The sequence below is a fragment of the Episyrphus balteatus genome, chromosome 2 (genome assembly GCF_945859705.1).
Source record: "Episyrphus balteatus chromosome 2, idEpiBalt1.1, whole genome shotgun sequence".
Taxonomy (NCBI): domain Eukaryota; kingdom Metazoa; phylum Arthropoda; class Insecta; order Diptera; family Syrphidae; genus Episyrphus; species Episyrphus balteatus.
This window is the reverse complement of record NC_079135.1, coordinates 9,707,028-9,720,216: the sequence shown is the minus strand read 5'-3', so window position 1 is coordinate 9,720,216 and position 13,189 is coordinate 9,707,028. Positions and strand designations below refer to the sequence as shown.

The 13,189-nt window shown below is 31.2% G+C and overlaps 1 protein-coding gene across 1 annotated transcript in view; it reads left to right on the top strand.

Annotated features, from left to right (window-relative positions):
* Window positions 1–2,130: 2,130 nt before the first annotated feature.
* Window positions 2,131–13,189, top strand: part of LOC129912224 (glucose transporter type 1) — a 72,115-nt gene continuing 61,056 nt past the window's right edge. The window contains exon 1 of the mRNA XM_055990368.1: window positions 2,131–2,174. The gene's annotated coding sequence lies outside the window, so the exon portion shown is untranslated. The remainder of the gene's footprint in view (window positions 2,175–13,189) is intronic.

Here is a 13,189-nt window from a genome sequence, read left to right as displayed (position 1 = left end):
AGAAAAAAGGATTTTTGAGCTTGGTGGCCCAAAAAATTAAGATGCTCGATGAAAAAAAAAGGAATTTGTGAGCATACACATATTAGGCTATTTTGATACTTGCAGGCATGCCTACTACCAAATAAATCTCAAAAACCCTCCAAAAAAAATGTACTCCTTTGTTTTATACGCTGACGGAAATGTCTCGATTACGTGTTCACAAGGTGTTATTACCTTTTAAAAGTAACATTGTGAAATGTTCAATTGCTCACTACTTAGATAAAAGTTATAATCTTTAAATGTTAAGTGCCAATTATGTCTTAGCAAGTTTTTAAGAATGAACATTAGCCAGCAATCCATTCAAAATTCTTATCAAAATCTGGTAGTCATTTTTTAATCATAAGTACTTGAATAAAAGACAGAAAGTGTTGTATCTACAAAAATATAAATCAGTTTAAATCTCCAATCTAAGATTAAAGAAATTTAATAATTTGATTTATCATTATCTATGATAAGTAAATAATTTCTTAGATAGTATTTCTATTAAAAAGTTTAGATTTGGCTAATCTTTAAATTATGACTTTTTTATTACCAAGTATCAATTATAATCGGTTTTTCATCATTCAATTAAAAATTAGCTTGGTCAACACTTATCTTTGCTAGACTTATGATGAACTATGATTTAAGTTTTTCAGGAGGATATGACACAAGTCATTGGAGCATAAACCAAAACACGTTCTATCTTGTAGTTTATTGATAAAAAAAATTTACTCAGCATTTTTCTTCTTTTACGCCGATAATTTTGAAATAGTTAGATCTAAGATAATGAATATTAAATGCACAGCTGAGTCTCACGTACTTGTTCTTTTGGCAGTTAGGTACTTTGAATGCTTTAGATTTTTATGTAAAAATGCAAGAGATTGCAATGTTAACTAAATTTGAAAGATTTAAAAGTTGTTTTTGAAATTACAAAAAAAATCTTTTGAAAGAAAGTACCTACATGAAAAAAATTTCAAAATGTTGATAATTTTTGATTTTTCTATACTTTGGCACTCTTGGAATGCTGAAACTTAGTTTTAGGTGTGCTCATTTTATTTTGCTATAAGCAACATTGTCAAAAAGTTAAAAAAAAGGGTAATAAAACGGTAGCTTTTCGATCTTTTTTACAGTTTCTAGAGGCGTTAGACATGTATTTGAACATCAAAGACGTTTTTTTTATACATAGATGTGTTTCTTTCTTTCGACACTTCCAAAACAGCGTTATAAAATCTTAATGAAAGATTGACTCTGAAACCTAATGCATAGTTCAAATCGTTATTTTATGTTTTGTTTTTATATTTTTTTCGAAAATTCCAATTTCATTTTAAAAAAATCCTATATGCATGGCAACACTTTCATTCTGTTTTACAACTAGGTATCATTATTTATCCACTGCTTTAACTCTCCCACCATAATATAAAATCCAATCTCCATGAATCTATAAACTCACATTTTTTCTATACAAACTTGTTTCTAACTATACGATCAACCAACAACGTGGTGATCGTGATGATAATAATTGTTTTTTTGTGATGACTGACTTTCTGGCTCTGACTCTGGCATTCATTGCTCAGCTGGTTTTTGTTGTTCGTTGATCTCTCAATGTTTTGATTGCAACCTGTAGCCGGATTCAACACAGCCGGTTTTTTTAGTCTTTTCCTCGGTACCATAGCACTTGGTTTTCACTTACGGAACAGTACTCGAATACTCTGACTTTGATCGTTTTTGTTTAGAGAGTACAACATTTTTGTTACTTTTCTATTAATCATTTTTCGTACGCAAAATGATAATTAATTTATTATAATTTTTTTGCTGTTTTATATGGCGAAAACTATTTGTTTAATTTTATGGTATTAATTTTTGTTTGCTTAAGTGTGTGATCAAGCGTATTAAGGCTTTATGGAAAAAATCGTAGTCATTTTATGACACGTTGATTAAAAAAAAAAATAAAGAAATTTATTAAAGGAAAAAGTGAATGTTAATTAAAGTGCATTTGCACATATTTAAAGTTGTATTAGTAGTCATCAATTTTAATAAAAAAAAAAATTAATTTGTGAAAGTGAAATTAGAAGGTTATCATTTTTAAGTGATTAAGTGTGTTTTTTTTTTTAATTTTAGGAATAAATGAATGCATTCAAACTTGGAGTCATATAAAGGTATACAATAATTCGAATTTTTTTTTTCTGTCGTAGGTAATAAAATTTATTTTGGGAAAGGTCATTGCCAGTCAGTGTTTCAATCGCATGCAATGACGATTTATTGATAATGATAAACAATAAATAAATTGTGTTTGAGTTTTTTTTTTTTTTCAAAACATTTCTTACAAATGTTTAGCTTCATTATGAACACTGGATTTTTCATGAGATAAAATGTTAATTTTTCTTGAATAGAAGTTTCTAAAAATAAACTTGATAAGAAAGTAGACATCTTAGAAGATAAAATTTATATACAACTTTGTGATGCGGTATGTTAATTTTAGAAGAGGTGCATGTGTTGAAAGGGTTAAAAAAAGAACATTAGAACTATTAAAATGCTATTGATTAACATAGAGGTGCAGTAAATGTATGCATAATACATAAGTGTTGTGTTGTTTGAAGTAGAACCTTTATTAGTTTAGAAATTTTATTGGATTTTTTTTTGAAGAACATTTTTTTTTGTTCTATTATTGAGGTCGTGAGAAGAACTTAAGTTAGGTTGGCCCAAATTTTCCTTTTAATAAGGTCTTTACATATGAAAATGGTAAAAACAGTGAACAAATATTAAGAGAGCTTGTATGCTAGATTAAACTGAAACTCTTTGTGGGTGTATTTAGGCTTTTTATAACTTACAAATTACAATATCGGAGTTTTAAATTAAAAAAAAAAAGAAAAAAACTAAACACAAATGACTCCGAAACATAACCGCTTAAACAGCTTATATCTTGAGTCCTAATCGTATCGCCGAGATTGAAGAGTTCAGATTAAGAAAAAATGACAGACCATTAGTTCTTATATTAAGAATTTAAAATGGTGTCAATTAAGAAAATTCTTTCTTTTATTCTTTCTTCAAGAATTACTCAAACAAATCAAAAGATCGTTAGATATATGAAAACATGTCATTTTGCCCCCACCTTGCGAGACAAACCCGGACTTTAACTAACTATTTATTTAAATTTAATAAACTAAAGGAATACGTTTTCTTATGGTTTTTCATATAGTTTAATTGTTAATAAGTTTGCGGGACGGAGAGTTAAATGGGCAACAATCCTAGGGAGGGAGAATATGCATCATTCAATTCGAAGAAGAGTCATGAGGACTTTTTTTTTGAAAACAAATCTGCTTCTCGAACGGTGCTGAAATTTTTCTTGAACACAAGATTAGTGGTAAACATACGAACAATTGTTTTTGTTGTAAAATGTATAATTAAGTTACGTATACACCCGGTAGACTCAGAAAAACAAAATAAAAAGGTAGTGGTTTTGCATTCAACTCTATAGTTTACAGGAAATAATCATTGAAAAAATACTCGTTATAGATTTTTTTTCTAATGAAACTTTTAAAGATTCATAAATTATACCCTAAAAAAACTTGTTGTCATAAGTGTTAACACTTTCTGTTTTATTCGGAATGTTTTTACAATTTATCGTAAATCGCTTTTATTTTTATTTTAACAAATTTAAATAACAATGCATGAGGTGCAAACAAAGTAAATATTTTTCTCACAAGAACCCAATAATTGTGAACCTAATTTTTATTATTCGAAGTTATCTGAAGAATATTCAAATTTTGTTTTATTCAAGACGTTTACTGCATATAAAATTCAACTGTTTTACTTCAATTTTATTGCTTCATACTCATGTTTGTAATGTTCAAAGCTTTTGTCTATATTTTTCTTGAATTCAACCGAAAAAACTGATCATAAAATAAACAAACCATACTGATAGAATGTCAAACCAAATAAACAAACAGAAAAAAGGTTTATATTAAGATATTATTGACGCATTAAATACAATTTAACTTAAAATTGAAACATGAGTAAATGAGTACAAAGATATTTGAATTTAAAACGAAATTCTATGGCTAAACACATGTATCAGTATTATATTAATCAATATGTATACAACCAAAATAAAGTGGTTTCTTATGAAATGTAGGTACATTTACATACACATAGACATATAAATGAACCCAATATTCCTTACAAAAACCACAAGCAATTATTTCGATTGAAATATGTTTATAGAATGCGTATATTTGTTAGTATTGTTCCTATTTGTACCAAAACTCTATACTAACCACATTACCACAACTGACTTACATGTAATTACATAAGCTTACTATTGTAATACTACTTACGTGTAATTAACTTGAGAGATGTTTTATGCATGATTAAACAATTAAATTCTAAAAAAAGTTATACCTACTCGTAGATTATAAACATTCCTTTGGTTTGGGAGAGGTAATAAAGGGATTAATGGTTTTAAAATTTCATTCATTTCATCACATTGTGAAATGCAATTTTTTAAAGGACAAGTTAATGACTTGCAACAAAATAACTTAAAAAATCCAAAATTATCTATCGCATAGATGTTTGTTTTCAAAGATCCAATAGAAAAAAAAAAAACAGTGTATAATTAAGGTTTAACTTTCAGACGGTAAATATTGGAATTAACATTAAAAATCAAGGGGCACGGTAGTGCCCAGCCAAGTTCTCTAGCAACTTTGGCACTAAACACTTATTTACAGGAAACAACTCAGGCCATTTTCGACCCCCCTCTAACTTCCACACCAAAGATGCCAGAAATTTCAAACTCGCTACATTTGTTGAGCTGGTCAAAACCAAACACCTCACAAAGCCTTCTACGATGAGTAGTTTCTGAGATATAGGGCTTCAAAAATCGCAAAAACCGTAACTGACTGACTGACTCACTCACTCACTCACTCACTGACAGATCATCAAAATTATGGAGAACTTCCCGTTAACGTAGAAACTTGAAATTTTACACGGTGATAGGACTTGTGGTGTATACAAAGAGAAAAATCGAAAATTTGAGATTTTCAATTCAGGGGGCGTGGCAACCGCCCATTTCCGCTGAATTTTCAGCAAATATTATAGAGCACTTCTGATTATCGTAGAATCTTGAAATTTGGTAGAATAGTAGAGCTGGTAGTTTATACAAAGGAAAAAATTTAAAATTTGAAAATTTCAGCCAGGGGGCGTGGCAACCGCCCATTTCCGCTGAATTTTCATCAATTATTTTCATTAATTATTATACAGCCATATCTTGCAAAAAGTAGTGAAATCACAACAAAAACATTACTGTTAAAAAAAGAGCCAAGTTCTCCTATGTTGAAATTATGCTGGCACAAAAAGTACTGAGATGTAAAAGTGTACCAAGTTCTAAAGTTTGGGTTCAAATTCGTATCAATAAAATTTTGATTGTTCCCTTGACAATTTTTGAAATAACTTTAAAAATCGGTAATTAAAAGAAAAATTGTCAAGGGAACAATCAAAATTTTATTGATACGAATTTGAACCCAAACTTTGGAACTTGGTACACTTTTACATCTCAGTACTTTTTGTGCCAGCATAATTTCAAAATAGGAGAACTTGGCTCTTTTTTTAACAGTAATGTTTTTGTTGTGATAATCTTTACAATAATGTCTTTAAAATGAAACTATTTTGACCTTAAAATATATTCAACTTGAACTAGATAATCCAAAAACATTTCATTTTTATGAGCAAAAATGTATGACCTTATTATGTCCTTATTTACTTGAGAATACTAAACAAACATATATTAAAAACTCATAAAAATTAATGTTAAATTTATGCTGCTTCAAATAAACATTGGTTCCAATTGTCTATTTTAGTTGTTTATGATATTCATGGTAAATTGTGAGGAATGATTTATCGCTAACTTAAGAATTTCTATGAACTTTTATATTACTGACGTCATTTGGGACTGAAGATCTTCAACTGATTAATTGAAAATTCTGCAAAAATAATTATGTGAATTATTTTATAATTGGTTTATGTTTATTTTTTTCATATCATGATCGATAAACAAAATTAAATTTAATATCTTTCAATTTTTTACAACCATAAAAAAAAATCGTAGCTCATTTCGAGTCTAATCTATCGAGACTCATTCATCAATTTATAGGACAGCAATAAAATGCATTAAAATTTCTTCTATTCATTAAAAAATTTCCTTGCATATACTTCCAGAATCAGTATCTATCATCATAATTGCTTAGATAGGAGAGGTGGTTATAAATATAAAAGTTAATTACCAAAGAAATAACAACATTCTAACTTTTATAATCAAAATATGTATATCTATGTAAACAGAAATTGATAAAACCTAACAGTAATTTAACAGTGTGGTTAAGAATTATTTAAATGGGTCTTGTCAATTACAATAATTGAGCAATTCAAATTAATAATTTATTCATTTATTAAGTTAATCTTAAAATTGTTGATGCATAGATGCATATTTTAAGAAATTTACATTGCAAAACAAGTACATAAAAGAGTTGTTTGTTTTTTACTTACTCAATAATCACTTGAAAAATAATTTCTTGTGATGTAATTTGAAAAACTACACTAAACATTCAAAAACTTGATAGGTACAATATTTATTATACTTCCTTCTTAATTCCATATTCCATTGTTAAAATTTGATTAGGTATATTGAAGATTTATAATATAATAATGGTTGCAAACTGTCATCGAAATTTTTTTTATTTAAAGTGACGATTTAAGATGCAATTTTTGTTGCTCAACGTTCATAAAGCTAATTTAAGTTTAGCGTTAACACAAAATGTTTTATGAAAATCAAACGCTTGAAACAGACCTTGATTGTTGTTAAGGTGTTAATTCTAATATCGAGGTAAACTTTTGCAATTTTCTGTCTAATTTTTATATAATTTTTATTTTGAAAGAGAGTCTTAGATATAGTTTAGTGTATTTTAAGTCTTTGTATGCAAAATTTTACTTTTCAAAAAAAAAATTAAAAAAAATTTTTTTTTTTAAATTTGAATAGAGTTACCATTAGTCTACATTCCTAAAAATATTTATTTTTTTTTGCTCTTGTTTGACATTTTAAATTTTGTTTTATTTAACCAAACTACAAAGATATGACAAATTTAGTCATTGAATGTGACAATTTTTCCTTTGAAAGGGTTGCCACATAAATTTCCCATTTGAATAGTGATAACCCAATTTTTTTTCAATCAATAGAAGTAAATCTTTTTAAAGCTTACAACTTAAGACACTTTGACCTTTAATTGAGAATCATCTTTGGGAAACTAAACTTGTCAAAATAAAGTGCTTATTTAAACTATTTTCAAGGGATTTACTCTTAGAAGAAGAAAATTTCCTTAAAGATTACCTACAACCTGAGTGAAGGGATATCTATACATCTACATAACAAGGCGCGAAATGAAGAGCATCAGTCAAGGACCATAATACTTTCTTCTTCATCCTCTTCTTCTGCACCCCGAGAAAGACATTAAAATATTCATGTTCATGTTTACCAACTTCGACTTGAGTAGTTTTATTTCTTATTTCAACCAGCAGTCCCACTGTATAACTGTAATAAGCAGAAAATCCATTGTACCATTGGGACTGGGAGCTGGGACTGTTATATAGGACTGCGAACACAGCAGGACCCAAAACTCAATGCAACATATTCTTCTTATTCTTTTTTTTTTATATTTTTTTTTCTTTTGTTGCACTATGCGCGCTCTCTGTGCTGTGGGTATAAGGAAAAGGATATCTCTAGCATTCTATTAGTAACACTCATATAAAGCTAGTTTTAGAGTTTCTTGTCGACATGGTCATAGAGCTGTCGGTGGGTTGCCAACACTGTCATTTGGTTTCATTTTAATTTTATCTCTCTTTTTCTCTCACTGACAACGACGACAAAGTCGAAGACGACAACGACAATGACGATGACAACGACAGAATGAACGACCTGGTGAAAAGGATTTAATGTCGACAGTTTCTGATGTCATCGCGTTGTCGTATTCGTATTCTTTTACTTTTACTTGGTGCTTCGACTCCAACATCGACATCCACGACGACCGACGACGACGTTGTGTTATTGCAGTGGGCCTTGGAGGTCATTCGTCCTCCTCGTTTTCATTTATTCACTATTCACCGTTGATATACATAAGTCACTGAGAGATAGAGACATAGCGATAGGGAGATAGAGCGCTCTGCATACATTTTGCATTTTTAATGTACCAGGAAATATACACACAGAAAATCCAGTGTCCAACCCCGACAAGAGAGCTCTCATATAGATCCTAGAGAAGAAGAACTAAAGGCACACCAGCACCATCACCATCACCCAAGCTATACGATATAATGTAAGTGGGCGCGAAGCTAGCGTGAGATTTTTCTCCTCTAGTATATTGGCATGGCATACGCTAAGGAGCACAACTTTGACATTAAAATTCAAGGCTTTTGTGAGTTGGTTAAGCAAGGGGTACACCAGAACACTGTACTGAGGGTACACATTTTATATAAACAAAGGGAAAGGAAAGAGGAGTCCCAACTTGATGGTTTGGGTTTCAGCTTTCAACATTATTCAGATTGGGATTGGGTTGGTTGACTTTGAGTTGAGAAAGCTGCTTTAAAAATGTGTTAAACTGTAAATAACCACCATAGTGAATGGTGTATTGTGAAAAAGGTATACAGACGGTGGTACACTGCAGTATAAGGCAAATGAAAATTTAAATACCTGGAAATGGTTTTCTATTTAGTTCAGAATTGTACGAGCGAGAGTGGAGAGTAGTAGGTACCTACCAACAAATGTACATTAACATTCGTTACGCAAATCCTGAGTGCAGGGAATTATATTCTATTTGTTTGTACTCTCGGAATATTCGACTCGTGTCTCTACTCTGTTCTATTTTGTGCGATTAGTTAATGGAGGTACACGAGTCCTCTCAACTATTATATTGATTCAACAAGGATACTGACCTCTGGCAAATGTAATTACTGACAACAACGATGGATGGTGTTCATTCGATTAAAGGGTGGACACATTAAATCCTCGTTTACATGTCCTTTATTTTATCGAGTGGGATAGAGCGCACACGACAAAATAATAAAATCTATCGTCCGAACGATTAACGAACTAATGGAAGTGGCTTTAAGTGCTGATGATAGGTTTTCGGTTTTTTTTTTTGTTTTGTTATTCGGTTGATACATGCGATGAGTTTGGTTTTTAGATAACGTTCAGAGGTTCACATATAGACACGTCTACGTGACTGATTACCGATAGGTATAGGTACTGGTGAAAAATTGTTTTTCAGATAAAAATGCTTGCAATGGGGTTTGAAAAAATCGAACTCGAATATAATAGCTAGGCGGGTGTCAATAATTAATTTGGTAGTTGAGGGTTTTGGCTTTACAAGACTAATCAGGTTAGGAATTTGTTGATGAAAAAAACGCATGTTTGAGTACCTGTTCATCAAGATCAATAATTTTTAAAAGAATAATTGAGGGGTGACTTGTTGTAAGTGGCTATTAATGCTTTCACTTATTCAAAAATAAAAAGTGGAATTTTGAATTTTCATATCATTTCAGGTAAAGATCAATTTTCTGAGTAACATTTCAGGGTATTACTGTATGTATGATGAGAATCACCATTTAAAAAGATTCAAACAAGAGATAGAAAAGTTAAAACAAAAAATCCTGCACAAAAATTAATTTTTGCATAAACATGACAAAACTTATTTTTTGAACAGATTTTCTCTTTACTTTAATTTTTACCATTTTTACTTGTCTATTTCTTTTACCGAATTCCACTCCAAGATATTCAATCCCACGTTGAGTCCAATTTACATAAAAAAATAAAAACTAATTCTGATTTGTTGATAAAAAGAAGAAATAAGGATCCCTGGCTATAGTTTTTTGAAAAGTCACATCAAAAATAGAAGTCTTGCAAAAGCATTGACATCGATGGAGACGAACAACTTCAATTTGACAACTATTTTCAAGCAGAACTACCCGATGTAGCTTTTAGCATTATTTTTAGAGCTAGGGTGAAAATACTTAGCCTTAACTATACTATACATATTCCACTTGAACTTTAAAATTTAATTTTATTCAATCACTTTAGGTAGGTACTTAAAATTAAAATAATTTTCATTATTTTTTTTTCTTCGTTAGATTCCACACCGGTCGGATTAACCAATCTTAGTCGAGTAAGATGATATTTTATAATTTCCTCTCTAAACAACAAAATTTTGAGCGGTTCCATGGGGGTGGAAAATTTTTTTAAGGTTTTGTGTAGAAGCTCTAGCATATCGAAACAGTTTTTGAAATTATTGAGTTTCTATTGAAATTTTTACTTATTTCTTGCACTTCACTTAGTCATTAAGATATTTGCAAATTTTGAAAATTTTCTATCAACATTTACAATTTATAATACTTTCACTTTGTTTAAGTACACTATGGTGTATACGCACCTTTTTTTAAACACCGCATTATGAAAGAGTAGAGGAGCAGAAGACAGTCGATCAGCTAGAAAAATTAAGCCCATGAAGTCGGGGCATAGACATATTATTTTAAAATGTTTTATAATGCTCTATAGAAACATTGAAAATTAATTTGTCACGGGCAAATATAATGATAGAGATTAAAAACATTGGGAACACATATTTTTGAGCCCATGTAATTGTAATACAATTCAGCTGTTAAAATAAGAGACATTCTTATGTCCAAACATTCTTTGTTGATATCCGTTACTTTTTTTGAAATTAAGAAAATATAATAATGAAACAGAATATTTGCGTTCAAAAGAGGACGGACAAGAATTGGGTTAGTTTTTCATTCTAATTTTATCTTCTCTAATGCTTTTTGGCTTTGTTTGGTATTATTTTTGTTAGATACATTGAGTCAAATAAGCAATGAAATCCCCAGAACCAATTCCTTTCGTTCAATTTAAAATAAACACAAAATAGCATTTCTCTGTAATTACAACAAAAGCTATCATTCGAGAAGGCAGCATTGTATTATGAAATGCTTGCAAATGAAATAAAAAATGTTGAAAAGATTCTTTTCTTACTTTTCGTCTACCAATGTCATACAACCACTTTATCGAATATATTTTTTTATTTTAATGGTATCACTCTACAATGTGACTGGAATTAATATTTTTCGTTCAGACGAAAGTCGTTGGGAGAATTTCGTCTGATTTTAATTTAAATTTAAAGGCATCACTACCATAAGCATATTGTTTGATTTTCAATGTTTTGTGAGCTAAACTTATAAAAAAATGTGTGCATACATTTTTTTTTAATTTATTCAAAAAAAAAAATCAGTCCTACACCTTGAAAGCATTACAAGTCATTAAAGGATCCTACCAATTAATGTACCTAGACGTACAAATAATTAATCCAAAATAACATACAGTTGTAATGCTGAAACATACATCAACTCTTAGTCGCGAAATCCTGTAATTCTTCGTAAATCGCAATTGCTATTAATTAACCAGCCTAACACAATTTCGCTAACATACATATAGCCAGAGCATACTCTGCCTGCCACCTATATAAAACGTTACTCCTGTAGATCACATTGCATCGTAATCAAGCGTAATCATTTTGCTTTGATTAAGCTACAGCATTAAGTGCTAATCGAAATGTACATTCATATACTGTATAGGTACAGTACAATATACATGCGTTCCACTCAACACTCATACACACGCCTGAATTGTAATCCTTTTAAATAAATTCCCGTTGCAAATCCCATCAACTCGACCAGAGATTACTCTCTTCCCTTAGTTGCCCAGTTGCCAACTTGAATCAGTTTAAAATGATGCATACGTATAGGAGGTGTACTTGTATGTAGGTGCACTCTATATCCCTTCTATTATAACTGTACATAGTTGATTGGGGCTATTTTTCAATAGCCGAGCCAGGTTAGAGTTTTGTGTCCATGCGGAATCCCAAAACGATGGAAAGGGATGATAATTATGTTGATGATGCTCTCGGATGCAGATGACGAGGCCATTGACAAAATACAAAACTGAACCGGACATTTCAATCTTCTTAAGTCTCCTTCTCTCGCCATTGCCACCCCAACTGCACACCCTAACTTGGCTTATAACAAAAACCCCATAACCCATTCCAAGTTCCTAGGCTCCAACATCACTATGAACAACTCAAAATGAAATGAGCACCATTCCGCTCTGGCAATGACTCACACAAAATGGAAACTTCTAACAGTAAAAATCATAAAACGAAATTACAATGTAGCAGTGATGTGCTGCAGAAGGGAAGACCTGTGTGATGCTTCCACAAGAGATACCACTATACGAACGAACGAACCATGGGCCAAATGCTAGACCCAGCAGCGATTTCAGTGTTTCCAATGTTCCAGCACTGCCATTACCCCTTTGTGTGATGGGGGAGCTATGGAGTTAACTTTAAATTACAGCCAACTACACCCACAAACGGGGGACGCAAAGGATCTTCATGTATATAGAAATGGAGAGGGATCGTGTAGGAGGCCTTAACCACAATCCCATCATAGTCATCAAGAAGGTGGTCATTTTTGAATCATTCATGACATGAGCCTGATGAGTGCTTCTCTGTTGTTTTGCGAACCGTGCCGCGTGTGGTTTTGGGGGCGGAGGAGGGGAGAACGTGTGAGCTCCAGAATAATGCTGTTGATGTGAACTTTGCTCCTCTCATTCATATGAAATTAGTTTTCTGTATGCTTTGCTTCGAATGCTGCTGCTTTGTGTGTGTGCTCGTGTGTGTTAAATGGGAACAAAAACCAAACCAAAACTAAACCAGAGTTGAAGAAGAAGAATAGAAGAAGAAGAAGAAGGGGTCGGATTTAGAGCAAACTATTGCCCGAAGGTGTAAGAATCCTAAATTGGTTGGTTTAGTGGAATAACGACGACACCGACGACCATGACGATGGTAGAGTTTCTATTTCTTATAGTTAACTGTTCTATACCAATCGTGGACGACTATTGCCTCAGATAAAACTTTGCCTCTGTCACATAAGAATAAATGATAGAAAAGGAGGGGCGAATGTTTTGTGTATAAATTTAGCAAAATCACAGGACAAAGTTAGAAGAGAGATTGGAGAATTTTCGTATTCGCAATCTTATCAACACGAACAAAACGAACTTGTTCTTTTGAAACTATTCAAAATT